This window comes from Triturus cristatus, chromosome 3_1, assembly GCF_964204655.1.
Source record: "Triturus cristatus chromosome 3_1, aTriCri1.1, whole genome shotgun sequence".
NCBI classification, from domain to species: Eukaryota; Metazoa; Chordata; class Amphibia; order Caudata; family Salamandridae; genus Triturus; species Triturus cristatus.
In genome coordinates, this window is record NC_140583.1 from 35,086,460 (window position 1) to 35,113,176 (window position 26,717).

At 45.2% G+C, this 26,717-nt stretch overlaps 1 long non-coding RNA gene across 1 annotated transcript in view; it reads right to left on the reverse strand.

The window, feature by feature from the left end:
• Positions 1-302: 302 nt before the first annotated feature.
• Positions 303-26,717, reverse strand: part of LOC146859651 (uncharacterized) — a 75,093-nt gene continuing 48,678 nt past the window's right edge. Inside the window, exon 4 of the long non-coding RNA XR_014979043.1 lies at positions 303-522. This is a non-coding gene — a long non-coding RNA (uncharacterized LOC146859651). The remainder of the gene's footprint in view (positions 523-26,717) is intronic.

Genomic DNA, 26,717 nt, shown 5'->3' on the forward strand with positions numbered 1-26,717 from the left:
ACCCGTTGGGTGACAGAGCGCTATACAAACTCATATACAATACAAAAAGAAATCGAGCCAAGTTCGGGGGAAGAGCTGATGTGACACATGTTTGCCTTTTACAGAGAACACGGTCTCCCGGGCTACTTATAGTTACAGCTTCAAGAGTCTTTTTCTTAGGGCAGTTTGTGTTTGCGATTAGGGAGAAAGAAATAGGTGTGTTTGAAATTGCGATTCTCATATTAACATGACCAGAGAATCTGGATTTCATTAAAGACACGGAGGCTGACATTATGCATGATCTTTTAATGCAGTCACAAAGCAGCCGCACTACATCTTAAATAAAACAGTTCTAGAATGGAATGAACAGATGGTATGAAAGGCATGTGCACCAAACGGACAGCCTCTTTTAAATGTGGACAAATAACAAAGGTTCCAAAAGCTCCAGTATCAACTTGTTGTTGAGAATGAAGAATCCAAGGAATCCAGAAGGGAGTGAGGAAGAATCAACGATGACGAGAAGAATCCATTAAGACGAATTGTCTGAAAGGAAGGAGGAAAAGGTTAAGGATTGGAGTTAGCAGAGCATAGAAATGTCAGAGCATGATATAAAAAGGCAATAATCAAATAAAACATTCAATAATGGCCTATGCAAAGAGAAGACCGCCCAAGGGAGGGACGGGTGAGATAATGTCAGCCTCCGTGTCTTTAATGAAATCCAGATTCTCTGGTCATGTTAATAGGAGAATCGCAATTTCATTACAAGACCGGAGGCTACATTATGCATGTTGGTAGCCGTGAAGGACAACATCAGACATGTGCTCGATTGGTTTGTAGTAATGTCGAGCAAATGTGGATGCGTTGGACCAATCCGCAGCTTTAAGAATATCATCCAACTTACCACCAGACCAGAAGGACTTACTGGCCATAGCAACCCTGATAGAGTACCACCAGACCAGAAGGACGTACTGGCCATAGCACCCCTGATAGAGTACCACCAGACCAGAAGGACGTACTGGCCATAGCACCCCTGATAGAGTGGGCTTGGAATTTAAGATAAATCAACGCCAGCTAGGCTCATGGCGGACTTGACCCATCTAGCAATGGAAGCAGAGGAAATGGGTTTGAATGGTTTGACAAAAGAATTAAGCAGTTGATTAGCGTCATGAGGGCGAAGATCATTCATTCTACTATCATGTTCCTTCATACAGTCCACAACACAAACTTTCTTACACAGGTCGATACGAGGATAAAAAATAGAATCTGGCATCGTTTTCGTTCTTCTAAAACTTTCAAATTTAACACCAAACATATCATAAGATCTATAAGATATATCAAGACATTTAATATCAGAGACTCTGCGGCAGGAAACTAAGCACAAGAGAGTTGCAAGTTTAATAGAAAGACACTTCCTATTAAGAAAAGAGTTATCAGGCCAAGATGAAAAAAGATTTAAAATAGCCTTAACGTCCCACATGGATTGATATTTAGTTCTAGGAGGCCTCTTCAGTCTAATAATCTTGATGACTCTACAAACAATAACATTTTTACCTACCCTCTTACCATTGATGAGAGAGTGAAGAGCAGAGATAGCTGATCTATAACAATTAAAAGATCTATAGGAAAGTCCAAAATCGAATAGTTCGACAAGAAAATTAACTACATGTGTGATAGGTGCCTCCACGGAATCCAAGTCCCTCTCCAGGCACCAACGAAACCATTTTCTCCAAATGTTGTTGTACCTTAGTGCGTTCCTGGGGCCCAAGATTCTCCGAGAAGAGTTGCAGCTGACGTCGAAAGGCAAGACAGTTTGTTGGATTTCCTGACACCTTCCAGGCAAAAAGGTTCAAATTCCTGGAAAGAATTAGGTGGTGATCTTCTCCATCTGCGTTTGTAACCAGACCCTTGGCTGCAGGAATGAAGAAAGGAATGCTGCAGGCCAATTCCAGTGTTGTTGGGAACCAGGCCTGAGAAGGCCAAAAGGGGGTTATCAGGACTAGGGAGCAATGGTCTTGTCTGACCTTCTGAAGAACTCTTTGAATCATGGTGAAGGGGAAAAAGGCGTAACCCCGAAGGTCTGACCAGAGTTGGAGGCAGGCGTTCACAGCAAGAGGGCCCGGATCCGGCATCCAGCTGAAGTATTTCTCTATCTGGAAAGTTAACCTGCTTGCAAATAGGTCCACATTCAGTGGGCCCCAAATTTGATTTAGAGCCTTGAAGACACTTGTATCGAGTTTCCAATCGCTGAAGTCCAAAAGGAATCTCGAGTTCCAATCCGTGGAAATATTTGATTTTCCCGGGAGATATTCCGCCCTCAGAGCGATCTTGTGCTCTAGGCAAAATGTCCAGAGTCTCTTGGCTAAGTCGGAGAGGTCTGCTGATTTGGTCCCGCCTAGGCGGTTGATATAAGAAACTGCGGAGATGTTGTCCATCTTCAGGATAACAGATCTCCCTTGAAGCGAGTGTCTGAAACTCATTAGAGCGTATAAGCCTGCGGTAAGCTCTAAATAGTTTATGTGATATGATGTCTCTGAAAGAGACCATACACCACTGGTGTTTTGGTTGAGGAGGCGAGCACCCCAACCATGGAGACTCGCATCTGACTCCAGGATGAACTCTGGAGTCGAACCAAAGATTGCTTTGCCATTCCAGACTTCCAAATTCTCCAGCCACCAAGATAGTTCCGACCTGGCTTCCTGGTCTAAGGTTACAAGATCTCCGTACCAAAGGCCAGATCTGAGAGCCTTCCCTTTTATTCTCTGAAGAGCTCGGTAGTTGAGAGGTACCGGGAAAATGGCTTGAATGGAAGACGAGAGCCTAGAAGTCTAGCTAACTCTCCTAGGGACAGAGAATCTTGTTTTACAACAAACCTGATCTCTGTGAATTTTGGCAATTTTCTTTGGGGGAAGTCAACAAAGACATTTTGACGTGTCCACTGTAAAGCCAAGGAACTCCAGGGATCTGGAGGGGGTAAGGATAGATTTTTCCTGGTTTATAATAAAACCTAGACTCTCTATGAGGTCCATTGCAATCCTCAAATCTTTGAGGATCTGCGAGAGCTGTTGGAACATAATGAGAATGTCGTCCAAATAAATAATTAAGCGAATACCTCTTTCCCTCAAAGTGAGACGATAGTTCTCATAATCTTGGTGAAACACCAGGGGGCAGAAGAAAGCCCGAAAGGTAGGGCTTGAAATTGAAAAAGATGATTGTTCCAAGAGAAATGAAGAAAGGGCTGGTGTTCCTTGGCCATTGGAATGGTAAAATAGGCGTCTTTTAGATCCAGTTTGACCAACCAGTCTCTCTCTAGAAGAAGGTCTCTCAGGAGGTGGATGCCCTCCATTTTGAAAGGCCTGTAGAGCAGATACTTGTTTAATTCTCGTAGATTTATGACTGGTCTCCAACCTTTTTCTTTTTTTTGAACGAGAAAGAGTGTGCTTACAAACCTCTTCAAACTCCACGGAACTTCTAAGACTGCGCCCTTTTGAAGCATGGAGGAAATCTCTTCTTCTACAATTTTTTGTTGATTCTCTGAAAGGGTTAGAACTCTCGGGAGAGATGTTTGTGTAGGAGTGTTGATAAAATCAATCCTGAAACCCCGAACAGTCTCCAAAACCCAGGGGTCTTGAATTAGACTTTCCCATATGTGGTAAAAGAATTGTAGCCTGCCCCCTACCTTTGGAGGGGAAGAAGAAGGAGGAAGGGGTATACTTACTTTGAGTATTGTAGTTGTTAGGCATGCAGCGGGACCTGGATCCTCTATACCGCAAACCTCTCCCTCTTTGGGGGTAGAATTGAGGGTTGGATTGGAAGAACCCTCTTCCAGAGCCTCTGAATCTTGAAAAGGCCCCTTCTTCCAGCCCGTCCAAAAAGGTTTGAATTAAAAACACGCTTCATATTAGCTTGGGCTTTATCATGAGCGGTGAAGGTGGAGACATATTTACAAATCAATTTGATCATATCTTCACCAAAAAGGAGTCCCTTAGGGTTTAAAGAAGGTTCTTTTTCGGCCATGTCACCCAATTTGGGATTCATCTTAGTGAGGAGGGCTCTCCTTCTTTCAATATTAAGGCTAGAATTAGCATTATCGAGGAGCAGTATGGCCCTTTGGCTCCAGCCTCTGACAAGGTCAGTGTCAAGGGGAGTATCCTTGATGTGACACTCTTCTGCTGTATCTGATATTCTAGTTAGGGGTCCCAGGATGTCGAGAAGGCGATCCTGGCAGCCCTTGAGGCACTTCTCAATACCTTTTCTGGGGTCCTTACCCAGTTTGAACATAAACTTAATTAAGTCTGGGTCGAGGTTGGGGGTCTGACAGACCTTGTCTTGAATTGATGGTCTAGGGCACTCGGACTTAAGGGTACTACGAGTGTCTCTTTCCAGGGTATTCCTGAGCCATGTTTTCATGAATTTCGCCACATGCTCTTGGGGGAACCACTCTGAGCTTCTAGGATGGGAGATATTAAGTGGCGAAAACATTTCCTCGCCCAATGGGTTTAGGATGACATTCATAGATGAGGATGGTGAATCATCATTAACTTGGTTCAGAAACTGCAATGTTATGAGCACTCCGATCAATTGTGCCGCTAGGGACACCCAAGTAATTTGGTCTCCCTGTCAGGAGCGGTGGAAGGAGTTGGGGTTGAGACGACTGAATGATGTCTGAACCACCAGGCTCTCGAGGGTCGGATGTTGCACTAACAAGTCCGAGTACCCGGGAACAGGCCTGTGCCTCCTTGCCGCCACTTGTCGATTGACTGAGAACTGAGGGACAAGATCCTGGCTTTGCCCAGGTGCTCACCTGTATGTCTGTATGAGCCTCGTTAAAAGGTCAAAGAGGTTCCGGGGTTGTGGCTGATGGGTTGAGGACTTTGGCTACGATTTGAACTTTGATTAAAAAATGACTTTTAATTCCGCGCTTGGACAGTGTCAACCTTCCACTGCCCTGCGAATCACAGCGGCAAAAGATGCAGTTTTCTCAGTGGCTGTAGGGTTCTGAGAATTGAGTCCAATATCAGTGGAAGTGTCTAAGCCAATGGTATCTTGTAAGTCCTCAAAAATATTGGGCCCCTCATAAAAATCCCATTTATCATAATCGTCATAGTATTGTGGATCATGTTCAGAAAATCTGTACTGGCGTTAATCTAGGATGGCTTGAGCCTCCCAATCTGATAAACTATCGTCTGGCATCGTTCGTGGAAGGTGCTGAGGCACAAGAGGCAGACGTCATGGGTGTCTGTCACCGGCACCTGATGATGATAGTCATGACACGGCTTGAAACCTGGTGGTGTTGGGCCCATGTCTGCGCACCACATACCACTTTATGGGCCATATTATCAAGAACGGCGATAACATTATCGCCGCTTTAGCAGCAGAAAACTGCCGCTAAAGCGGCGATAACGGGCTTGATAATATGCCCTTGTGAATTCCCATAGAAGCCCAGGTTTGTGCTCCTTCACGCCAGAACCTGGGCTTCTATTGGAATCCTCTGCGGCATATCATCAAGCCCTTTATCGCCGCTTTAGCAGCAGTTTCCTGCTGCCAAAGCGGCGATAATGTTATCGCCGTTCTTGATAATATGGCTCAAATGTTTTTCCTGAGGTAAATAAGTCTGTCAGTGATAGCACTGCTAACGCCAGATCCGTGGCACAAGGTGCAGAAAGAAAGGAAGTGACGTCAGTGTGCAGTAGTGGTGTCTTATAGTGGCCCTGATGTCCCATCCATTCCAGAACCGACAGACCGGACGCGGAGCTGAAGGACGCCACCTACTGGTACGTGAGGGAAGTGCTTTGAAGTTTCCGGATCCAGCCTGGTGCCTGGGGACATTCACAAGGCGAGGAATGTGTGGTTAGATAGCCACGGTGACGTAAAGTAAAGCATGAAAGCTGTGTTCGTTAATGCTACTGTAATGAACGTGACGTCACACCCATGGCCACGCGTCTCGAGCTGTGCTTCTTCTGGCCTACTGAATATTCATGTGCAGGCTAGAGGCCAAGAATTTGACAGTCGAACATTACAATAAGCGAAGGCAGGAAACACAACGAAAGCATTTAGAAGGTACAATGGGAGCCAAGCTGCTGAGGAAAGCGCATGCGCCGCTGCAAACATGTGGATGAAGCGGGCTGTGCGGGTCAGAGAGGGACTATTGTTCCCAGGGTGACACGCGCTCGCTCAGTGCTGGTGCACACTGACCCCGTCCCAGCCTGGGGGACATGCCCCAGGGTGGCCGAGAAACAGGGCTGGGCTGTCCCGTTGATTCCCCGGCTCATATCATACACGTTCACTAACCACAGGAGGTCAGACTTACTAAAAGAGACTCTCCGGTGCATGGGCGTAGGAAGTGTGGGGGACGCGGGGGATATATCCCCCCCAGATTTTGGAGTGGGGGGGGACACAGGGGACAAGGGTAGGGGGGACGAGGGGACAAAAGAATTTCCCCTCTCCCTTCTGTTATTCGCAGGGCCATTAGCGCGCGAAAGCGCTACCTAATTGCCCTGCACTTGACCTGCCTGGAGTCAAAGAGGCCACCCGCGCTCTGCCTTTTGTTATGCTGCAGTAAGGATCAGCCGTTCTGGGAAGGGCAGAGAAGGAAAAAAAAAAGCCGTGTCTTTTCCTTCATGGCAAGGACTGTGTCCACTACTCCTGAGCTGCCTCTGGCAGCTGCCCTCCTCTCTTTATTCCTCCATCTCTTTCTGTCTCGCTCCTGCTTACGTGCTGATTTCAAGAGGCAGCTCTTAAGGTACTCTCTCTTGCCTCTCCTTTTCTTTATTTGTTTCCCTGTGAAATGGATCCAGAAAAGCTGGAACACTTTGGCTGGAAATGTCCTCATTTTCTGACCGAAAACCTCGGGATGGAGAGAAAAAATAATTAAATACCTAAATAAAGCAATACAGAGTGGTCAGCAGATAGGCCTGATTGTTATTTACATCCACACACATTAGCGCCACTTTACAGAGTTTGCCAGTGAAAGCGCTACTTTCTTTTTATCTTCTTCCTTTGAACAAAATTGTTTTCCCAGGGCCGGGATGTGCACCATTCCTAAAGGGACTGCAATACCTGGTTGATGGGTAGAGTGGAAACGTTTAATATGATCGTTTTCAACTGTTTTAATTATTTTAGCTTATAAAATGCGGCTCTGTGTTCGGGGATGTGGTCTTTTTTAAACCAAACTGCTTACATTTTGAAAGGATATAAGCAATGGACATTGAAACGGGTCCCTTCCTGGTCCTGTAGCCATGTCCTGAACTTTTCAGGAAAAATCACTTACTGATTTCTGAATAATGAGTTTAAAACCGTTAAGGTAACCATGTTGTTACTGATTACAGTTCACATGCTTTGCTTATTCTTGCATTCCCTATGAGTGTCTGCTTTTTCCAGGGTGTTGTGCATTTTTTTTCCAGGCAGCATTTTACTGTGGTCTAGTGCATAATTTGAATTTAGTCGCAGCACAATTGAGTTGTAGCTGAAGGTAGTGCGAGTTTCTCTCAGTGGGGCAGTATGGTGTTCAGTGTGGGAGAGGATGTGGCACTCTGGCTGGAGCTGCTGAATGTGGAACTGGAGAACCATGTTCAGCCTTCATGACCAGTCCACCAGACCACACTCCTGACAGCTTATTCCGATGCTACACCTTAGAAGGCCCGATAGACCTTAGAAGCCCAGTGTCTTAGCACCCGCAGGTGGACCCTAACAGTGGCAAGTCTGACTAAACCTTGAAGGCCTGTCCACCACAATCCATACTGCAGTTCACTTCATACAAAGAAGCTCACCCTATCTCAACAGTGAATCTGTCAGTGAGGTCACAAGACCCTTGAGGCCAGTCCACCGCACCCATTGGTACCTCATTAGTACTTCATCTGTGGTTGGAGTAGGAGGGGAGTAGCTGTTGGGTGTAGGCTCACTGGGGAAATGTCGACGTTTCAACCCTGACGCAAAAGGGTAAGTAGTCTCCTCTGCTGCGGGTCTTCCTCAGGACAAAGGAAAGGGAACCCGAACACGATCGTGGTGTGATGAAATTAAATTCCAGACTGTACTCTGTCAAAATATCCTGAAATGACTTCAGGGTGGGGGAGAAATCACCATGAGGTACCGCTGAAATGGAGCGGCGTGAGACCTTCTAATCACATGCTGCCATTGGTCCCGGTGAGACGTTCAATTCTTAATTCAGTAGGAGACGTACCACATCCGTCGGTGCCTCTGAAGGTACAACCTTGACTTTGGTTGGCCTCTTATCTATGAGATTTTCCCTGTTGAATGTGCCTTTACATTATACATTTTCTGTTGTATGAATTGATTGCATGCTACACTCTCCAACAGGTATTAATTTGAGTGTAATTAGGAGTGTCTGAGACCAATTGTTTTCTTTACTAACCTTTGCAAAAGGCCCTACACTTCACAGCAACATAAGTCACATTTCTTTTAGTAATTTGTGATCCGTTTGAGCTACAACATTGTTTTTGGGGAAATCGTTAGATTATACAGCAGATGATGTATTATGTGGCAAATATGATACAGCCATAGTTAAGTGGAAAACATTTTTCCACTTAACTTAATTTTACCCCAACATTGTAGTTGATCAATTTGTAAGTTCCCCAAACCCAAAATTCGAGTTTGGGCATAATTTGCATTTTAAAAACAGTCCTACAACACAGGGCTACTTTTAATCTGACCTCAGTCTTAAGCAGTGCACACATGCAAGCGCAGAAAGGGCTTCGGCCTCTAAACTGCCATGCCCTATTATATTCTAGGGACTTAAAGGTAGTTCTAATCCCCCTGCCCTATTATGTACTAGGGCCTTATAGGAGAGGTCATGCCAATCATAGGGGTACCCTAACTCATAGTGCACCCTAGTGTATGTAGGTGTTTTCACTGTATTTTTAAGTGTCTCTTTCAGAATAGCACTGGCTGTTTAGGCAGAGGCCAGGGTCAGTCAGTCAGGTACCACCAGTACCAGTCAGCAAAAAGTTGGAGTGCCCAAGGCACAGGGTGACTTTGCAACACTAGAGAAACACAAACTCAGAATTTAAAACATAACACCATGGTTGGGGGGTTCTCTTTAATAATCAGAATTGATTTCTATCCTAATGAACCCATTTTCCAACATTAGGATAGGGAAAGACTGGGAAAAATCATAACGTTCTAATCTATACGTTGAAGTTTTTATGCAGCTCTTTGAATGTGGTTAATAGCTCACTGTTCAATGTTAGGATGTTAACTTATAAATTGCAAATACCAAAAGAATATCTCAGACAAAAGCAGTAACTCACTGACCTATTTGCATGATATGCATTTTGTGATCTGCTTGGTACACGTTCTTTGCAGCAGGCATATTACCCCACTGTGGCTACCTTACCATGAGTTAAAACTTCCACTAGACAAACCTTGGATCTCTCTCAATAAAGAACATTAGTCACCAAAGTTATCTTCACATTTTTATTGTTGCCTGAAAATTGCTGGAGACCAGGAATGCAGCAGCAGGTACTTTTCAAACCATAATGCACTTGCAAACACGACGCCCCCACCCTAAGTCAGCGGCCTTTGTTTGCTTTGTGCCTGAAGATGTAAGATTCATATATATGTTTTTTTTAAACATTTGGTCTCATTACTATATGAATGTAAATAACAATAAAGCATACATGCAAACTGTGACTACATACCTGCTTTTCTCAATATTTCACTTTGAAAGTATGTGATTGTATTTGTTTAACGGGCGGTGATTTGTATAGGGTCACAGGAAAGTCCACAAGGTTGTCCCTGTCCCCCCCAGAATTTTAGTGTCTCCTACGCCCCTGCTCCGGTGTCATGTCTACATCTGTTGCTCACCTGCACCTGTGGGGGGCACTCACTGAACTCTGCTTCAGAAATACTCAGAACCCAAGGCTGCCGTGCGGAAACGCCCTGAGATTACAGAATGGATGAAAATACACTTCCCGGCCCGAATTTCGCGTATTTCACACAGTGAGTAAAATATGACCCTATAGACATAGGATATTTGCCACTGTGTAAATTAACTTTACAACTCCTTTCGACTCTCGCCTAAATCGTTTTTCCTGACATATCTGTCCGCCTCGACGCCCCTTTAAAACGGGGGTACCGCTGCTCTTTCCACACTTTCCGTGGCAGTTACACCTGAGTGGGTGGGCGACCCCACATCTGTGGGGGATTCTCTGCATATGCCCACAAGTGACACTTAGGCGGAGATGGAAGCGCGCTTCACTCAGGCTTCCTTATTTCACTGGTTCTAGAACTTTAGTGAATCTGTGCGGTTTATGCAGCACGTCTTACTCTTATTACAAGCTGAACCCTCATCTTTAATTAAACCAGAGGCCTTTCCCTGATTCTAGATTAAAAATCCCAACCGTGGGATTCAGCACTAGTGAGAAGAGACTGCCATGTCTTGAGTGAGAACAATTAAGTATACACCATAGGTGGATGAAAATAGGGTTTTTGTTCGTTTTTCGTGTTCCCTCCCCCACCTTCATGAACCGCACGGGGTGGGTCAAATACCAAACCATGAAGCCGCTACCGTCTACGCCACGGTAAAGACTTACGTGGAAGTGACATTGTTGCAAAGTCATCCTGTGCCCTGGGCACCCCCAAACGTTTTGCTGACTGATGCTGGTGGTAACTGACTCTGACTGACCCTGGGCTTTGCCTAACCGTGCCCAGGGCCAGTGCTATGCTGAAAGAGACACATTAGAATACAGTTAAAACACCTACAGACATTAGGGTACACAATGGTATGGTGGGGTACCCCTGTGATTGGCATGACCTACCCTATAGGCCCCTAGTATATAATAGGGCAGGGGATTGAAACTTCCTAGAAGTCCCCAGTACCCTGGGGCACGGCAGTTTAAAGGCCAGCAGCTCTTTTTGCACTTGCACGTCTGCACTGCTGAAGCCTGAGGTCAGTTTAAAAACAGCCCTGGGTGCCAGGACTGCTTTTAAAAAGTAAATTGTGCCCAAACTCGACTATGATGTTTGGGGCACTTACAAATTGATAACCTGCAATGTTTTGGCATATTAGGGACCTCCAGGGTTCCCCCTAGTTATCCCAGGGGTGGGGGTGAGGTATTTATAAGGTTTTTATATGCCTGGGTAAAGTGAAATTTCACATTTCACTCCCCACATTGTGGTAAAGTGCTGCTCAAATTCGACTTTGATGCAGGAGCACTGTGGAGGGAGGATCGGTAATATTTTTACAGATTCAGAACCCCTAAAGTCTCCCCTAGTTGCACCTGGGGTGGGGTTCCTGTAGATATAAGACAAGTACTTATAAAATATGTTTTTGTAAGTCCTGGTGCTGGAAAAATTGCCCAAGTCATTTTTCCATTGCAAATCCCCTCCTATATAGGTAACATGGAAGGAAGTTATGGATTAATAACTCTTGATAGGAGAGGGCTAGAAATGCCATTCAAAGACTTCCCAGAATGGTATTCATAAATCCAACAATATCATATTGTTGAATTTCACCTAAAGTGTTACATACAAGAAGTTATAAGACTTTCTTGTTTGTAAGTCCAAATTCAGCCTTCCGGTGGTCTGCCCTGATTGGTCAGAGTTAAGTGGATTAGCCAGGCTGCTTTGAAGAGGTGATAAAGAGCCCCTGGGGTTAACCAGCTCTGCTGGCAGGGCAGTGTGCTGTTCCATAGGAATGCCAGGCCAGCCGGAGGAGTCGTAAACCATGGTCTTCAAAGAGGAGAGCAGAAACCAGTGTTATTTACAACTCTGCGCTAAGAGAGGTACTAGACCTGATTATGTTTTTAGCAGCTTACACAGCAACCCCACTCTCATTTTCCTACTCCCTGCTGACGAGAGGCAACTACCTCGAAACACGTGTCCAGGGATGGCACACGCCACGCATACTTGCACGCACTCTTGAGCATAGGTGTATCCGCCGACGCTGACCTTCAGGGACCATTTTCATTGGGGGAACACGACTGGTAGGTGTAGCAGTGTGCGACCAATCTGATGTAATGTTATTTACAACTCTGAACTTACCACCTCAGGAGGATGGTAGGATTAAGGAAGGTATGAGCAGATGCAGGGGGAGAGTCTAAGTAAATTAGCCTCCCTAGGGGTGTGTTTAGCCAGCTCTTACCTCCTTGCTGGAAAATCAGGCATTATGGATTTGGAAGATTTGATGCACTCTGGGACAAAATAATGCCACACTCTATAGGATGTGGTCATATATTGGAGTAGTTACCCTGCTCCCATTGGTCAGAAGTGACCTCCTGCTTGACCCAGAGAACTAGGAATAAGTATCTGGGAGGGGCAGAGCCTTCCAGATCTGCTGCTTTAAACTTACTGAAGCAAGAAGTGCCCTGTTGAGAAGTTTTGGTGTGCAAAGATTTCTAGGGCCTGACCTCTGAAGACTGCACTATCTGAAACTACAGCCCTGTGGATTATCTTCCTGAAAAAGAACTAAAGAGTGGACTCTCTGAAAGCTACTGGTTAAAAGAGCTCACCTGGAACATTACCAACTAAATCTACACCTTGGAGAACCATCAGTGGATTTGTAAGGGTTTTGTACCAGTGGATTGTGGGAACTGACGTCCTCAACTTTCAAGGACCATCTTGGAGCTTCCAGACCCTTGGAGTAACTTCGAGACACTTTGGGACCCCTTGGGGAACTTCAGGAAGAAGTTCAAGACGTTTGGAGAACTTTGGAGCAACTTTGAAAAAAGCTCCATAAAAGGACCGACTCAACCTGGCCAGCCAGGCCGCCTGCCTTCAACGGCGAGCCGGCCAAGCCAACCAGGTTCATCCCGCTAAAAGCTCCATGGGTCCAACTTCCAGAGTTTGACCGGGACTAGAAGAAACTGAAGCCGGCAAACCCTCACCGGATCCGGCTACATGAGGAGCATCAAGAGACCCCGCAAGAAAAAGTTCCAAAAAAGTTTCTAAGTCTGCTCGTTGAAAAGGTGACCGGGAGCAACCGCAAGAGCCAAGCCGCCTGCCTTCCATCGCATGCCGGCCTGGAATCCTGGGTTGCCCCGCTGAAGCGATCTTGAGACATTTTCTAAATCCGCTCCAGGGAAGTTGACCAGGACCTCGTCACAAGTCAAGCCGGCAAACCCTCACCGGATCCGGACTGACTGGGAGCTTTGAGGGACCTCAGGAAAAAGTTTCTAAGTGTGAAGGTAGAAACTGAGACCGGGACCTGCCGTGAGCTGTAGCCACTCAGGGCTCCATCGCGCCCGGCCTGAAACTTTGACTTTGGCCTGGTCTATCGCGAGCAGGTATCTCAATGTGGTGCTATAATCTTCTAAGTGCTATATTTTAATAAATCTTTGAAAATTCAAATCTCCGGTTCCCTACATTCTATTTTTGTCGTTTTGGTGTCATTTTAACCCCTTGCATGCCCGCCCCTTTCCCCGCCCAGTGCCGCGCTTAACATTAGCGGGCGGAGTTCATGACGAGCTGGACTCGTCATGGGCACAGCGCCACCGCAGCCCATGACGAGTCCAGCTCGTCATGGGCACTGAAGGGGTTAAAGATAAAGATATTTCCTATTTTTATAAATTGGTGTTGGATTTTTATTATGTGTTGTGTCTTAATTATTTACTGAAATTGTGTTTTTAAATGCTTTACATACCTGTCTTTGAAGTTAAGCCTGTCTGCTCGCAGCCACGTTACCAGGGGTTGAGCATAGGAATAATATTCTAAGACCTCTGCTGAGTCCTGACATGTGTTTGTGGCCTTATTGCCAGTGGCAGACCTACATTTGATCCTACCAATAACCCACTTCCCAACAGACATCAACTCCGGAAATGGCGTCAGACCCACCCCTCCATTCACGGCGTTGGCCTTGCACAGAAAAGAAGTCTGCCAGCATACAAGGACATGTCTACTATCTCTGAGACCAAGTGTCCAAAGTCCCAAACCCGTGCCCTCATCTCCACATCACTCAGGGGCATATTCTCAAGGATCTATCGCCGAGTTTTCGGCACTTTAGCGCACCCAAAGTCGCAATAAATGTATCACCCTATTCACAAGCTGGGCCTAACAGCCCAAATCACCAGTTTACCTGCGATAGCAGCCGCAAAATACATCGCCACAGAGGACCCCAGCAACTAACGCTAATGAAATGCAGAGTAGGCATTCCCGAGCAAAAACCCGCGACAACACCACTTCGCAACATTCTCTACAACCAGCCAGATCGGCGATAAGATCACAAAACAGGGGATAAGGCGTGTTGGCAGCTAGAAACTAATACCTGCTCTTACCTGGTGTAATGTCAGACGACAACCGGCACCAGACAAGGGAGCACAGCCCAGAGCCACACATGAAGAACAACAGATGCCCAGGAGCAACTGAACATGCAGGCCGGAGCTCTAATAGGGCAACAACACCCACCGCCACCACCCTCAGGCCCCTCCCAACCCCCCCGGGGCCCTACCCTGGGCACTCCTTCCCTCTCCCTTTGGACAAAGATATTGCACATCAACTCCACAAAATCATGAACCACACAATTTAACTGTAGTAGCACAATCACAACACCTAACATACATGTGTGGTCAGAAAAAGGAGAATCATACATTCATCTTAGAATATCCAAATAATCTGTTTATTATAGAATAAACCCAAAACAACAATTCGGAAGAGTCATGTCGGGTCTTCTCAGGACAAACTGTAAGTCACAGCCTGCAAGACAAAAACCTAGATAAGAAGCTGTGTCATGCACTCATCAAAGTACAGAGAGAGAGAACGAAAGAGAGAGAGAGATAAAGAGAGAAAGAGAGGGAGAGAGAGGGAGAGAGAAAAAGAGGGAGAGAGAGAGAGGGAGAGGGAGAGAGAAAGAGAGGGAGAGAGAGAGAGGGAGAGAGAGAGAAAGAGAGGGAGAGACAAAGAGAGAGAGATAGAGAAAGAGAGGGAGGGAGAGAGAGAGAGAGAAAGAGAAAGAGGGAGAGAGGGAGAGAGAAAGAGAGGAAGAGAGAGTGCTGATACTGCGGACCCAGGCCTCACTGCTCACCTGCTGCCACCGGTGTGTCTCCAACCACGTGCCGGTACACACTGCAGTCCCCCAGGTCCCTCATCCGAAACAGTTTCCAGAGACATGAATGGCAGTCCATAGAGTAGCACACACCATCATCGCCTGCCCTCCCCTGCGCACACAGGCTGATGCACCCCAGCCCCTCCGGCCGCCCAGCGGTGATTGCCCGCCCCTGCGCAACCAGGCCTCACTGCTCACCTTCCGCCACCGGCGTGTCTCCAAGAGGGCCCACCACGTGTCGGTGGGAGCTCCAAGCCCGGGGCCCCGTGACCATGGCACCCTCCACATTATGCAGCCCCGCACCGTTGTGGAAATATGGATTTTTCTGATCAGTTATGTCCCCTATCTTGGACCCCAACGGTTTCATGTATGAATCACAAGTACATGTATGTCCCCTCCAGTTCCAGTTATGAAGACGCAAACACATGTGCGTCCACCGTCAACATGTCCTCTGTCAGACCCGCCATGAATAGGCCGGATATTCCATTCCTAAGTATGAAAGGCCACCGGCTTTATATGGTTCACTTATGCCATTTTACAGTCCAGGCAAGTAGGCCCTGATTCTGTCATCAAACTCCTCTTGCCTTCTGCCTCTGAAAAACTCCAGTCAGAGCCTGCATCTGTGACCATGAACTTTGTCTCATTCTCTGCGCGGCTCACAAAGCCTGACATCAGCCTATTCTCTGCCAAGAACTGTATTTCACCTTCGAATTATCTGCTTCACTCCTTAGCCGATGCATTCCTGTCTAGTAGTTTAAGTAAACATCCTTCCAGCTACCGAGCAATGGCTCGGCTTCTCTGTCTTTATGCGGGTAATTCATAGCCATGTTACCATGGAATATTCCTACCCCCCTCGCATTTAGTGTAGACACTTAGACGCTTGTACACGCACGCACAGTCAGTATAGAATAGATTCTGTCCGAGAGTCCTTCTTTTGTGGATAACATAGTTCTTTAAACATAGGATGTTAGATATGATTTGGGATTAGGTTGACTTGACCCCCCAGACTTTTTGTCTCCACATGTAGAGCTAAATGTCAAGTCCCCTTCACCCCCGAGTTGCACGTCAATCACACGTCATGCTGCTGCGCGCGCATCTATGCCAAGTATTATCTTATAGATCCACCTATATATGACATCATAACCAATTATGTTCCTTTTTACTCCTTATTACACCCATTTTCGGGTACGCATATGAATCGTCATTTTCCTTATCAATTGTTACGCCTACTGCATTCGCTTCATTGTAATGTATGTTCTATAAAAGTCATTTCTTGTCAATAAAGTATGTACTTCACTTCCTGAACCCCCGTGGTGATGGAACTTGGAGCAACCGATTATAATCGATCATTGGAATAAAGCCCATTCCGAACCTCTAATACCACGGATTCTGCCTCTTATTTTACTGAGTTATTTTATTATGTTTCTGTATCAAATTAAGTCCCGGTAATGAAATTATTTACCACATAAATGGCACCCGAACAGGGACACTTTCTCATCTCACGCGCCGGCGGTGAGTTGCAGGCCCGGTCTCCTGCCACAGCTGGACGGACAATAACGCGTACCAGCAGGATTTCCTGTATCTCCCTCCGGTCAAGCGGGGGCGACTGAGGCTGCGATCAACACCCAGACGAGGCGGTGAGAAGTGCGAAGTATCCCGACCAGAGCCTAGCTGAGAGAGCAAGATCCGAGGTATACAGAGGCCCACCAGTCCGAAGTCGAGTCCAGTTTCCGACGAGTCGAGTCGAGTCCAGTCCGGTTCAAGTTCAGTTGCCGAGGCCTTCCGTTTCCGAAGCTACCCGGTGAGTACCATTACTGGGGAGGCATTTCTGACGTGCACATAGGTTGTGCCGGTCAAGACGGGTTTGGGTACACAAATCCGGTCTGCACTGTTTTAGCAGTGTATATGTACTGTTTAGCAGTATATCAAGTATTCCGAAGTATCTAGTTATTGTCAAGAATTATGCTGGGTGATTAGTTATGCAGACGATCATCATTGTTGGTTATTTTAAAGGTTAAAAAATGTTTAATGTGTAATGTTTAATGTGTTAAACGTCCTGCATATTGTGGTATGAATGGTTGTTCATTATTGTGCTTTTGTACTAAGTGTGTTCAAGATTAAGTATCGGATCAGTTGTCAATATGCCGCTCTTTTCGAAGTTAAGACAGATCACTACTAGAAAAGGGGTACTCGAAGAAGCCGTTCCTATTCCTCCTAGGGACACTCCAGGGTACTTCATGTATCACAAACATGGCTTAGACGCTATATTATTTCTTGATTTATGGGTAGACTACACCAAGGAATTACCAGAAAGTCAGAGGTGGCCCGCAGCGGGAACCTGGGATGCAGAGTGCATCATGAAAGTAGAAGAAGAGTTATGGAAAAGGAAAGTTAGACAGTCACAGAAAGACGCCGTTGAGTTATGGCGTAAAGAATCTCATAGACGCACAGAAAAAGCACTCCGACAGAAAGAAAAGAATAAAGAGAGTTCAAATAAAGTTCGAGAAAATCTATTAATTGAGGAAGGTATCCGAGTGAAATCAGAACAAGTAGACAGACAAAGAAATGCCCTTATGAATGGTATGTATCCCCTTCTAGCCGAAGGATTACCTAAGGCTACTCCAGAGATACCGAAAGACTTGCCACCCCCATTATTCCCAATAAAGGTACATCCTAAGGGGCATCCGAGAACCGCAGAAGATGTTTTTCTTTCCTCATATTTAGATGACGCAGCTCCCGAATATGCTAATTCCGCCCCACATAGACCGCATACCAGGGAGGTTCAACGCCAAGATCCAGTACCCGTATCCCTACAGCAACAGATCGAGTCACAAGTTCCGGCAAGCACATCTGTTTCTGCATCTGTTCCTACAGCTACTTCTATAGCTGTGTCCACACCTATAGTTGCTGTGTCACGTTCAACGAATCCTTTCACACCCGACACCCCAGATGGGGCTACGGGAGGTGCTACCAATATTTTTTCTACGCCACCCAGAACAAATAAACTTACTTTCCAAGAGTCAGCACATCCACGTACCCCCAAACTCATAAATGCCCGTACGCTTAAGGAACTTCTTGTAGATTGTAGATATGACCCTGTGCCCGGCAAAGAGGACGAAATGACCCTGGCATCATTGCGTATCAGACGAGCCGCAGTATATTTAGGGAAGTTACCAGGAATGACTGCGCATCTAGATAAAATATATCATTTTGTCCAAACAGGGCGAGATCCAGAATGTATTAACAGAGCTATGGAATACCAGAAAGTGGAGATACAGGGGGAACTGTTACGTTTCCTCATAAATTGTGTGATCAGAAATCAAGACCGACCGGGGGTAGACCCGGAAGCAATGCAAATTCTTACCAGATGGAGCCAGAATATATCAGAAGGTAGACATGATAAGCAAAATTGTATAATAGCCATGTGCCGAAAGATCCGTAAAGAAATAGAACGCCTACACGAAGAAAGATTAGCGGTAGATCAGTTCGAACAGAGCGAGGAGGAAGGGTCAGGACTGCCCGCAGGACAGTCAGACACCATAGCCTATGTGGGTAGAGGAAGATCTTGTAATAGTAATAGATGTCTTATTGACTCGATACGTCCGATATGTCCAGATAATAACAGGAATTTCCAAATACCTATAATTAATATAAGGTCTAACGAGCATTCGTTCCGAGCCGCCGACAAACTACTCCGAGAACGAAGGGGTTATCATTTCCTCGATTCTATGGATGAACAAGATTTAGCTAGGGCAGCTGTCCATTGGGTGGACAGTCCCGGAAAATATAGTGATGATACAGTAGCACGCACATTTTTGAATCTCACCCCAGATGAACAGAGGTTAGCTGGGATTTATATGATTCAACAACTCATTATACGATATCAGAGTCAGCATTCGGACCCTGGTCCCTTACCCGACATATTGACTGAATTGCTTATGAATAGATGGAGAGGTTCAGGTACTAAATTAATTAAAGAAATTCTAGAATCAAGAAAGCAGTATATTCTTTTTGTATGTTCAGACCGTGTCTCATTGCCCATCAAGGAAAGAACCACGTATTACATGGATAGACAGAATCCCTTACGAGAAGTGCACCCAATAAAAGGCGAGGACAACGAGTTTAAACGCGTATTTGTATATACGCCCATATCGAAAATAGAATTGTTAGAAATGAAGAAAGTGGTACCCAGTCATGACAAAGATCCAGCGGGTTTTCACCGAGAAATTAAAGACATGTTACTCATGGGAGAGTATACCTATCCCGACATTATGACAATATTAAAGGTATTGATGCCTGCTGGTATTTATGAGAAACTCAGGGAGAAAGAGTGGGAGGTAGGAGACCAAAAGATAGAATGGTCAGTATTAGAAGCGGAAGAAAAGGCCCGAACTGCAGGAGCAGGACTTGGGGATAAAACTAAAGCACTACCAGGTTTATTAGTACAGGTACTGCCACGTTTATTAACTACGAAAAAGGAAGATTGGGGTACAATTTCAGCCTGTAAGCAGAAGCAAGATGAAGACACTAGTGATTACTATGCCTGATTTGAAAAATGTTTTGGTATAAATAGTGGCATAAAAGCAAGTAGTGAATCATACCCGCATCTGTTTGTAACAAAATTAGTAGAAAATGCTCTGCCCCAAGTAAAGAATAGAGTATTAAAATTCGAGAGTACCTGGCAAGGTAACACTCCATCACAAATGTTACAAATGTTACAGTACCATCACAATAGAATTAGAGAGGAACAAGAACATGAACACAGACGCATGAAAGACACGAAAATGAAAATGCTAGTTTCTCAGACAGTTCCAGCTGAAGGACATAAAAAGGGTATGACACATTCCGGTGATTCAGCAGGACCTGTAAAAGGGACATGCAATTATTGTAAAAAACCAGGTCATTACGTACACGATTGTCCAGTTTTGAAACATAATATCACCATAGGTAAAACACAAGAAAGACCACGGCCACCTAGACAGGATCAGAATGAACAAGGAGCTCCGCAGCATGCACAGTCCATGCCGGCTCCACCACAGTCTATACAGTTTGTGCCAGCTGCACCAGCGCTGCCTGTTGCTGCCACCCAAACCACGACACGACAACTGTACCAGACCGCACAGTACGACTATCCTGATTACCAACGATACGCATGAACCAGCCTGGAGAGGGAAGTTGACTTACCCCTTATCGAGATCCCTGTAGATCAAGAAGGACCTTATGTACATAGTGAATTATTAGGCCAAGATAGAAAATTTTTACTCGATACAGGGGCAAGTCGAACAACCATAAAACGTAGTGAAGTCCCAGGGGCACCCCTCTCAGGCTCACAGAATATTTCCCTTGGTTTTTCAGGAAAACCTATTGTTAATGAAGTATCACAGCCTCTTCCACTTACGATAGGACCTCTGACCCGAACTACAGATTTATTGCTTACTAAATCATGTCCAGAAAACTTGTTAGGAATAAAAACACTGAAAGCTCTAGGAGCCATAATATGTTGTTCTCCGGAAGGAGTAAGATTGTTTTTACGTGATTTTAAAGGTCACTATGTATCTAGAGACATGGATCCCCGACTGCAGACTTTACCCACACATCTATGGGCACAAGGCCCTACTGATGTTGGATGCATGAATATTACACCATATCGAGTCACATTAAAGGCAGGAGTGGTACTACCACGAATGCGACAATACAAGTTACCACCAGATGCTGTAGTGGCTTTACTACAAATCATTGACGAGCTCATTGCTCAAGGAGTAGTTGTGGAAACAGACTCCAATGTATGTAATTCACCGATAATTCCGATTCTTAAACGAACAGATCCAAAGACCCCGCCAGTATATCGATTGGTTATTGATCTGCGCGAATTAAACAAATGCATTGTGCCACAATTTCCTGTGGTCCCAGATATCTCGTCATTACTGACAGCTATTGATTCCGAAGCAACATTCTTTACTGTAATCGATCTCAAGAATGCCTTTTTCAGCGTCCCAATAGATCCGGAAAGCCAATATTTGTTCGGATTTAGTTTAAATGGGCGTAGCTTTAAATTCTCACGCGCACCTCAAGGATTTACAGAAAGCCCCAGCATCTATAGCCAAGCACTGAAACGAGAACTCGACAGTATTCACATGCCAGTTAACACTGCTCTGCTTCAATACGTCGATGATCTGCTGATCACCGCGAGAAGCGAACCGGAATGTGAAAAAGCATCACTGACAGTTTTACAATTTCTAGCCGAAAAGGGGCACAAGGTGTCCCCTTCTAAGCTGCAATTCTGTGTCCAGCGAGTTATTTATCTTGGACACTCGCTGTCCAAGGAGGGAAGGCAGCTTACACCCGACCGCATTCAGTTAATAGCTAACATGCCAATACCCAAGACACAAAAGGAGGTGCGGGCTTTCATAGGCCTCACGTCATATTGCAGGCAGTGGATCCCTCAGTACGCATTTCTAGCAAAACCACTCATTCAGTTGACAACACAGGAGGCAGCCACATCGACTGTTCTCCCTTGGACTCAGGAACATACACAAGCTTTTGAAAGCCTAAAGAAAACCTTATGTCAAGCACCTGTTTTAGCAACGCCATGTTACAGAAAACAGTTTACACTTTTTGTTACAGAACGCGAAGGTACTGCCTTGTCAGTACTCACACAGGAACAAGCAGGAGCACACAAACCATGTGCTTATTTTTCTAGTACATTAGATCCCGTAGCTCAGGCTTTGCCTGCATGCCTAAAATCAGTAGCAGCGACAGCTTTAGCAATAAGACAGAGCGACGCCATAGTGTTAGGACATCCATTGACAGTTCAAGTACCACACGCAGTAGAGGTTCTTGTAAATAGAACGCAAACACAACACTTGACTATTGCGCGACTTACAGGGTACGAACTTACATTGTTTCAGCCACATATAGAAATCAGACGCTGTAACACATTGAATCCTGCCACACTTTTGCCAGTAACCGGAACAGACCCACTAGCCCATGACTGTATTGAAGTTATTACTATAACGACGAAACCCAGACAAGACTTAACCGATGTCCCATTGTCAGATCCAGACCTGACATTGTATGTAGATGGTTCATGTATGAGAACAAATACAGGAGAGTTAGTGGCTGCTTACGCAGTCACAACAGATACTGAAGTCATTGAAACTAATCGTATAAATACTTTGTCAGCTCAAGCCGCAGAGCTCATTGCTCTGACACAAGCCTGTATTCAAGCCACGAATAAAAAAGTCAACATATACACTGATTCACGTTATGCATTTGGAGTTGTACATGACTTCGGCGTGCTGTGGCGAGAGAGAGGTTATCTAACTTCCCACGGTGTCCACATTCAGCACGGACCCCTCATTCATGCCTTATTAGATGCAATACATCTACCCACTGCAATATCAATTATGAAATGTAAGGCTCATACGAAGGTTACTGATATCATTTCTCAAGGCAATGATCTAGCCGACAGAACAGCTAAACAGACTGCTCAAATTCAAACCTCCGACATGACAAAGACAATAGTCCCGATGCCGACACATTGTATGACAGTTAAAGATCCTACTCTTGACGTAATTGACATCCAGACACATGCCACACCAGATGAAATAAAGAAATGGACCGAATTAGGAGGGATCCAAACGGACCAAGGATGGATGATGAAGGAAAAGTCTGTGTGGTTCCTTCCTGATTCAATGGTCCAAGTTATAGTTAACACTATACATAGTCCAGCACATCTAGGAGAAAAAGCTATGCTAGATAGCATTCAACACATTTGGTTCAATAAACATTTACGAGCAGCAGCCAAACAAAAGGTCCGTACCTGTATGATCTGTTGCCAGTTCAACCCAGGAAAAAGCGTTCCTGTAGAACAGGGTGGATTTCATCCTCCTAATCACCCTTTTGAAGCACTCCAGATGGATTATATCCAGATGGAACGATGTTGAGGATTCAAATATGTTCTCGTAGTTGTCTGCGCTCTGTCCCGTTGGACAGAGGCATACCCGGTTTCAGATTACACTGCCCCGACTACTGCCAAACAGTTGGTTCGAGAATTCTTCCCACGATACGGTTTACCACGTGTTGTTCACTCAGATAACGGCCAGCCGTTCTCATCCGAACTAATGAAACATGTTTCACTTCTGTTAGGATATCAGTGGAAATTCCACTGTGTCCGACACCCCGAGGCAGCAGGTCTCGTAGAAAGACATAATCAGATACTGAAAATCAGATTGTCCAAAATATGCAGAGAGAAAGGTGTCGACTGGGTAGTAGCGTTACCAGTTGCACTCTTTTACATGAGAATGGTAGCACACTCTCGAACAGGGCTATCCCCGTATGAGGTGATCTTCGGCAGACCACCAAATATGTGGGGGACGCCTATACCACGCAAAATAACTGATATTGACTGTAATATGCTGACAGATTACTTGGCTTCCTTGATGTCTGCACTACAATCTTGTCGTTCACAGGTAGCTGCAGCCTTTCCCGACAACACTGAGGTGAAACCCCACGACGTAGTTCCGGGGGACCTCGTTCTTGTGAGGAATTTCGACCGAAAGACTCAGCTGGAGCCCAGATGGAAGTCACCCAAGTTGGTCCTGCTGACCACAAGAACAGCCGTGAAGATTGAAGGCAGAAAAGGATGGATTCATTCAAGTCATATCAAGAAATTTCATGGACTTCCTGCAGATGTAAATAGCCCACCTCGTGTGTCTTCACCCATTGACTCAAAACTACCTTTGGCTGAAGCCACCAGTAAGGAACTCTATAAACTAAAACTAAGGCCTAGACCGTCGGACGATTTGATTGTTTAAGTCCTCTCCTAGGTGAAGCGGTTGAATCTGTCTCCGACATGTATCCCTTAGACCTGAATCATGGAAATTCACGAAAAATGTTGAAACGACAGGCGTATTGTAAATCACTGCGTAGCCATTGCATAGTGACATTATTAATCCTGTTTTTCTTAAGTCTTTTAATAATTACTGCAAGTATATTGTTGCACATATATTACCCTATTGCCAGAAATGTTTACAATGTTACTGCTGAACATTCTTTTAGTGACCTACCCCCGCATGAATTGTCCTATAGACTTGCGCTGCGTAATAACACTTTCATTAGTATGTTACATCATTCCCACCAGACTAGTAATGCTACTAATTGTTGGGTGTGTGGCCGGCTCCCTCCCTATCAGAATTATGAAGTAGTCCTGCCTTTCTTTCCACATCCGTTTACACATAATGGCTCCTGTGGAGCATGGTTTAGTTTAATCAATTCCATAGACTCAGACACAGCCGTTTACCAAGACCATTGGGTATGGGGAAATCTGAACCTAGTTTTATTTAAAGTCTGTTACCCTGACAAGGAGGGTCGCCCCAAAGGAACAGGAACTGATCTAGAAAATGAAGTATATGGATTAGGTAACTTTACACCTAATCTCATGATTCTAAATGTCGAATCCGAAGTTGAACTAGTTTTACCCACCATGTCAGTATTCCCAGCGAAGGGTGAATTGTGTGTAAGAAAAGTTGGTTCCATACATATGGGCCATAGTAAATGCACTACTATAGTAGAATTCAGTGATCAAGGCAAATCTTCATTTAGAGCTTATCGCCACTCCTACTTTATATGTGGTCAGACTGCATATATGCGTCTACCTCTAGATTGGGATGGTACCTGCTACATTGCATTCCTTTTGCCACCTGTTTTCCTAGCTCCTCCTGATTATTATAGAAATATTCATTTAGTACACAACAGAGAACGGAGAGATCTCCCAATTGTCGATTATACTGAGACGGCATGGGACAAGTATGTAGATTTCAATAAAGGCATTTTTCCCTATATAGGTACTGTTACTAATAGTAAGCTGATACGTAGATTAACTAGAACCCTTGAAGCAGTAGTGAATGAAACTATTGCCGCCCTAGGCAACTTGACAGAGGAGCAATCTGCGATGAGGATCGTGGTTCTTCAAAATCGTCTTGTCCTTGACGTCATCCTGGCCGATAGGGGCGGAGCCTGTAGGGTCATCGGATCAAGCTGCTGCGTATTCATACCAGAAAATTCGCCATCTGTATATAAAGCTATAACTCGCCTTCATAAGATTGTAAGCCAGATACACCAGAACCCAGGCACTTGGACTTGGTCCAGTTGGTTTTGGAGTGTGATATCAGCCTGGGGATGGAGAGTTCTATCCTTCCTAGGTATTGGCCTTCTCATACTATTCAGTTGCTGTCTATGTCTACAATGTGGACCAGCGATCTGTGGTCTGTGTGCCACATCGTGTATTCCACCACCAAGATTTCATTCGTCATGGAAGAAGAAAGAAGAACAAATGATGTTATATGAACAGATCAATGGATTGATGAAGATTGATATCTCTTAACGGGCAAGTAGGGGACAAGGAGGGAATGTGGAAATATGGATTTTTCTGATCAGTTATGTCCCCTATCTTGGACCCCAACGGTTTCATGTATGAATCACAAGTACATGTATGTCCCCTCCAGTTCCAGTTATGAAGACGCAAACACATGTGCGTCCACCGTCAACATGTCCTCTGTCAGACCCGCCATGAATAGGCCGGATATTCCATTCCTAAGTATGAAAGGCCACCGGCTTTATATGGTTCACTTATGCCATTTTACAGTCCAGGCAAGTAGGCCCTGATTCTGTCATCAAACTCCTCTTGCCTTCTGCCTCTGAAAAACTCCAGTCAGAGCCTGCATCTGTGACCATGAACTTTGTCTCATTCTCTGCGCGGCTCACAAAGCCTGACATCAGCCTATTCTCTGCCAAGAACTGTATTTCACCTTCGAATTATCTGCTTCACTCCTTAGCCGATGCATTCCTGTCTAGTAGTTTAAGTAAACATCCTTCCAGCTACCGAGCAATGGCTCGGCTTCTCTGTCTTTATGCGGGTAATTCATAGCCATGTTACCATGGAATATTCCTACCCCCCTCGCATTTAGTGTAGACACTTAGACGCTTGTACACGCACGCACAGTCAGTATAGAATAGATTCTGTCCGAGAGTCCTTCTTTTGTGGATAACATAGTTCTTTAAACATAGGATGTTAGATATGATTTGGGATTAGGTTGACTTGACCCCCCAGACTTTTTGTCTCCACATGTAGAGCTAAATGTCAAGTCCCCTTCACCCCCGAGTTGCACGTCAATCACACGTCATGCTGCTGCGCGCGCATCTATGCCAAGTATTATCTTATAGATCCACCTATATATGACATCATAACCAATTATGTTCCTTTTTACTCCTTATTACACCCATTTTCGGTTACGCATATGAATCGTCATTTTCCTTATCAATTGTTACGCCTACTGCATTCGCTTCATTGTAATGTATGTTCTATAAAAGTCATTTCTTGTCAATAAAGTATGTACTTCACTTCCTGAACCCCCGTGGTGATGGAACTTGGAGCAACCGATTATAATCGATCATTGGAATAAAGCCCATTCCGAACCTCTAATACCACGGATTCTGCCTCTTATTTTACTGAGTTATTTTATTATGTTTCTGTATCAAATTAAGTCCCGGTAATGAAATTATTTACCACACCGTGGGCCACCAGGTCACACACTTGATTCTGGGTCTTGATTTCGCTATGGCAGAGAATATATCAGTGCACACTGCATCATTGCAGGCTGCACACCCGCTCAGCTCTTGAGGTGCCACTAAGTCTGTGAACCGCGAGGCGACACCACGTGTTGGTAGGCCGTTACTGCCCGCTGGC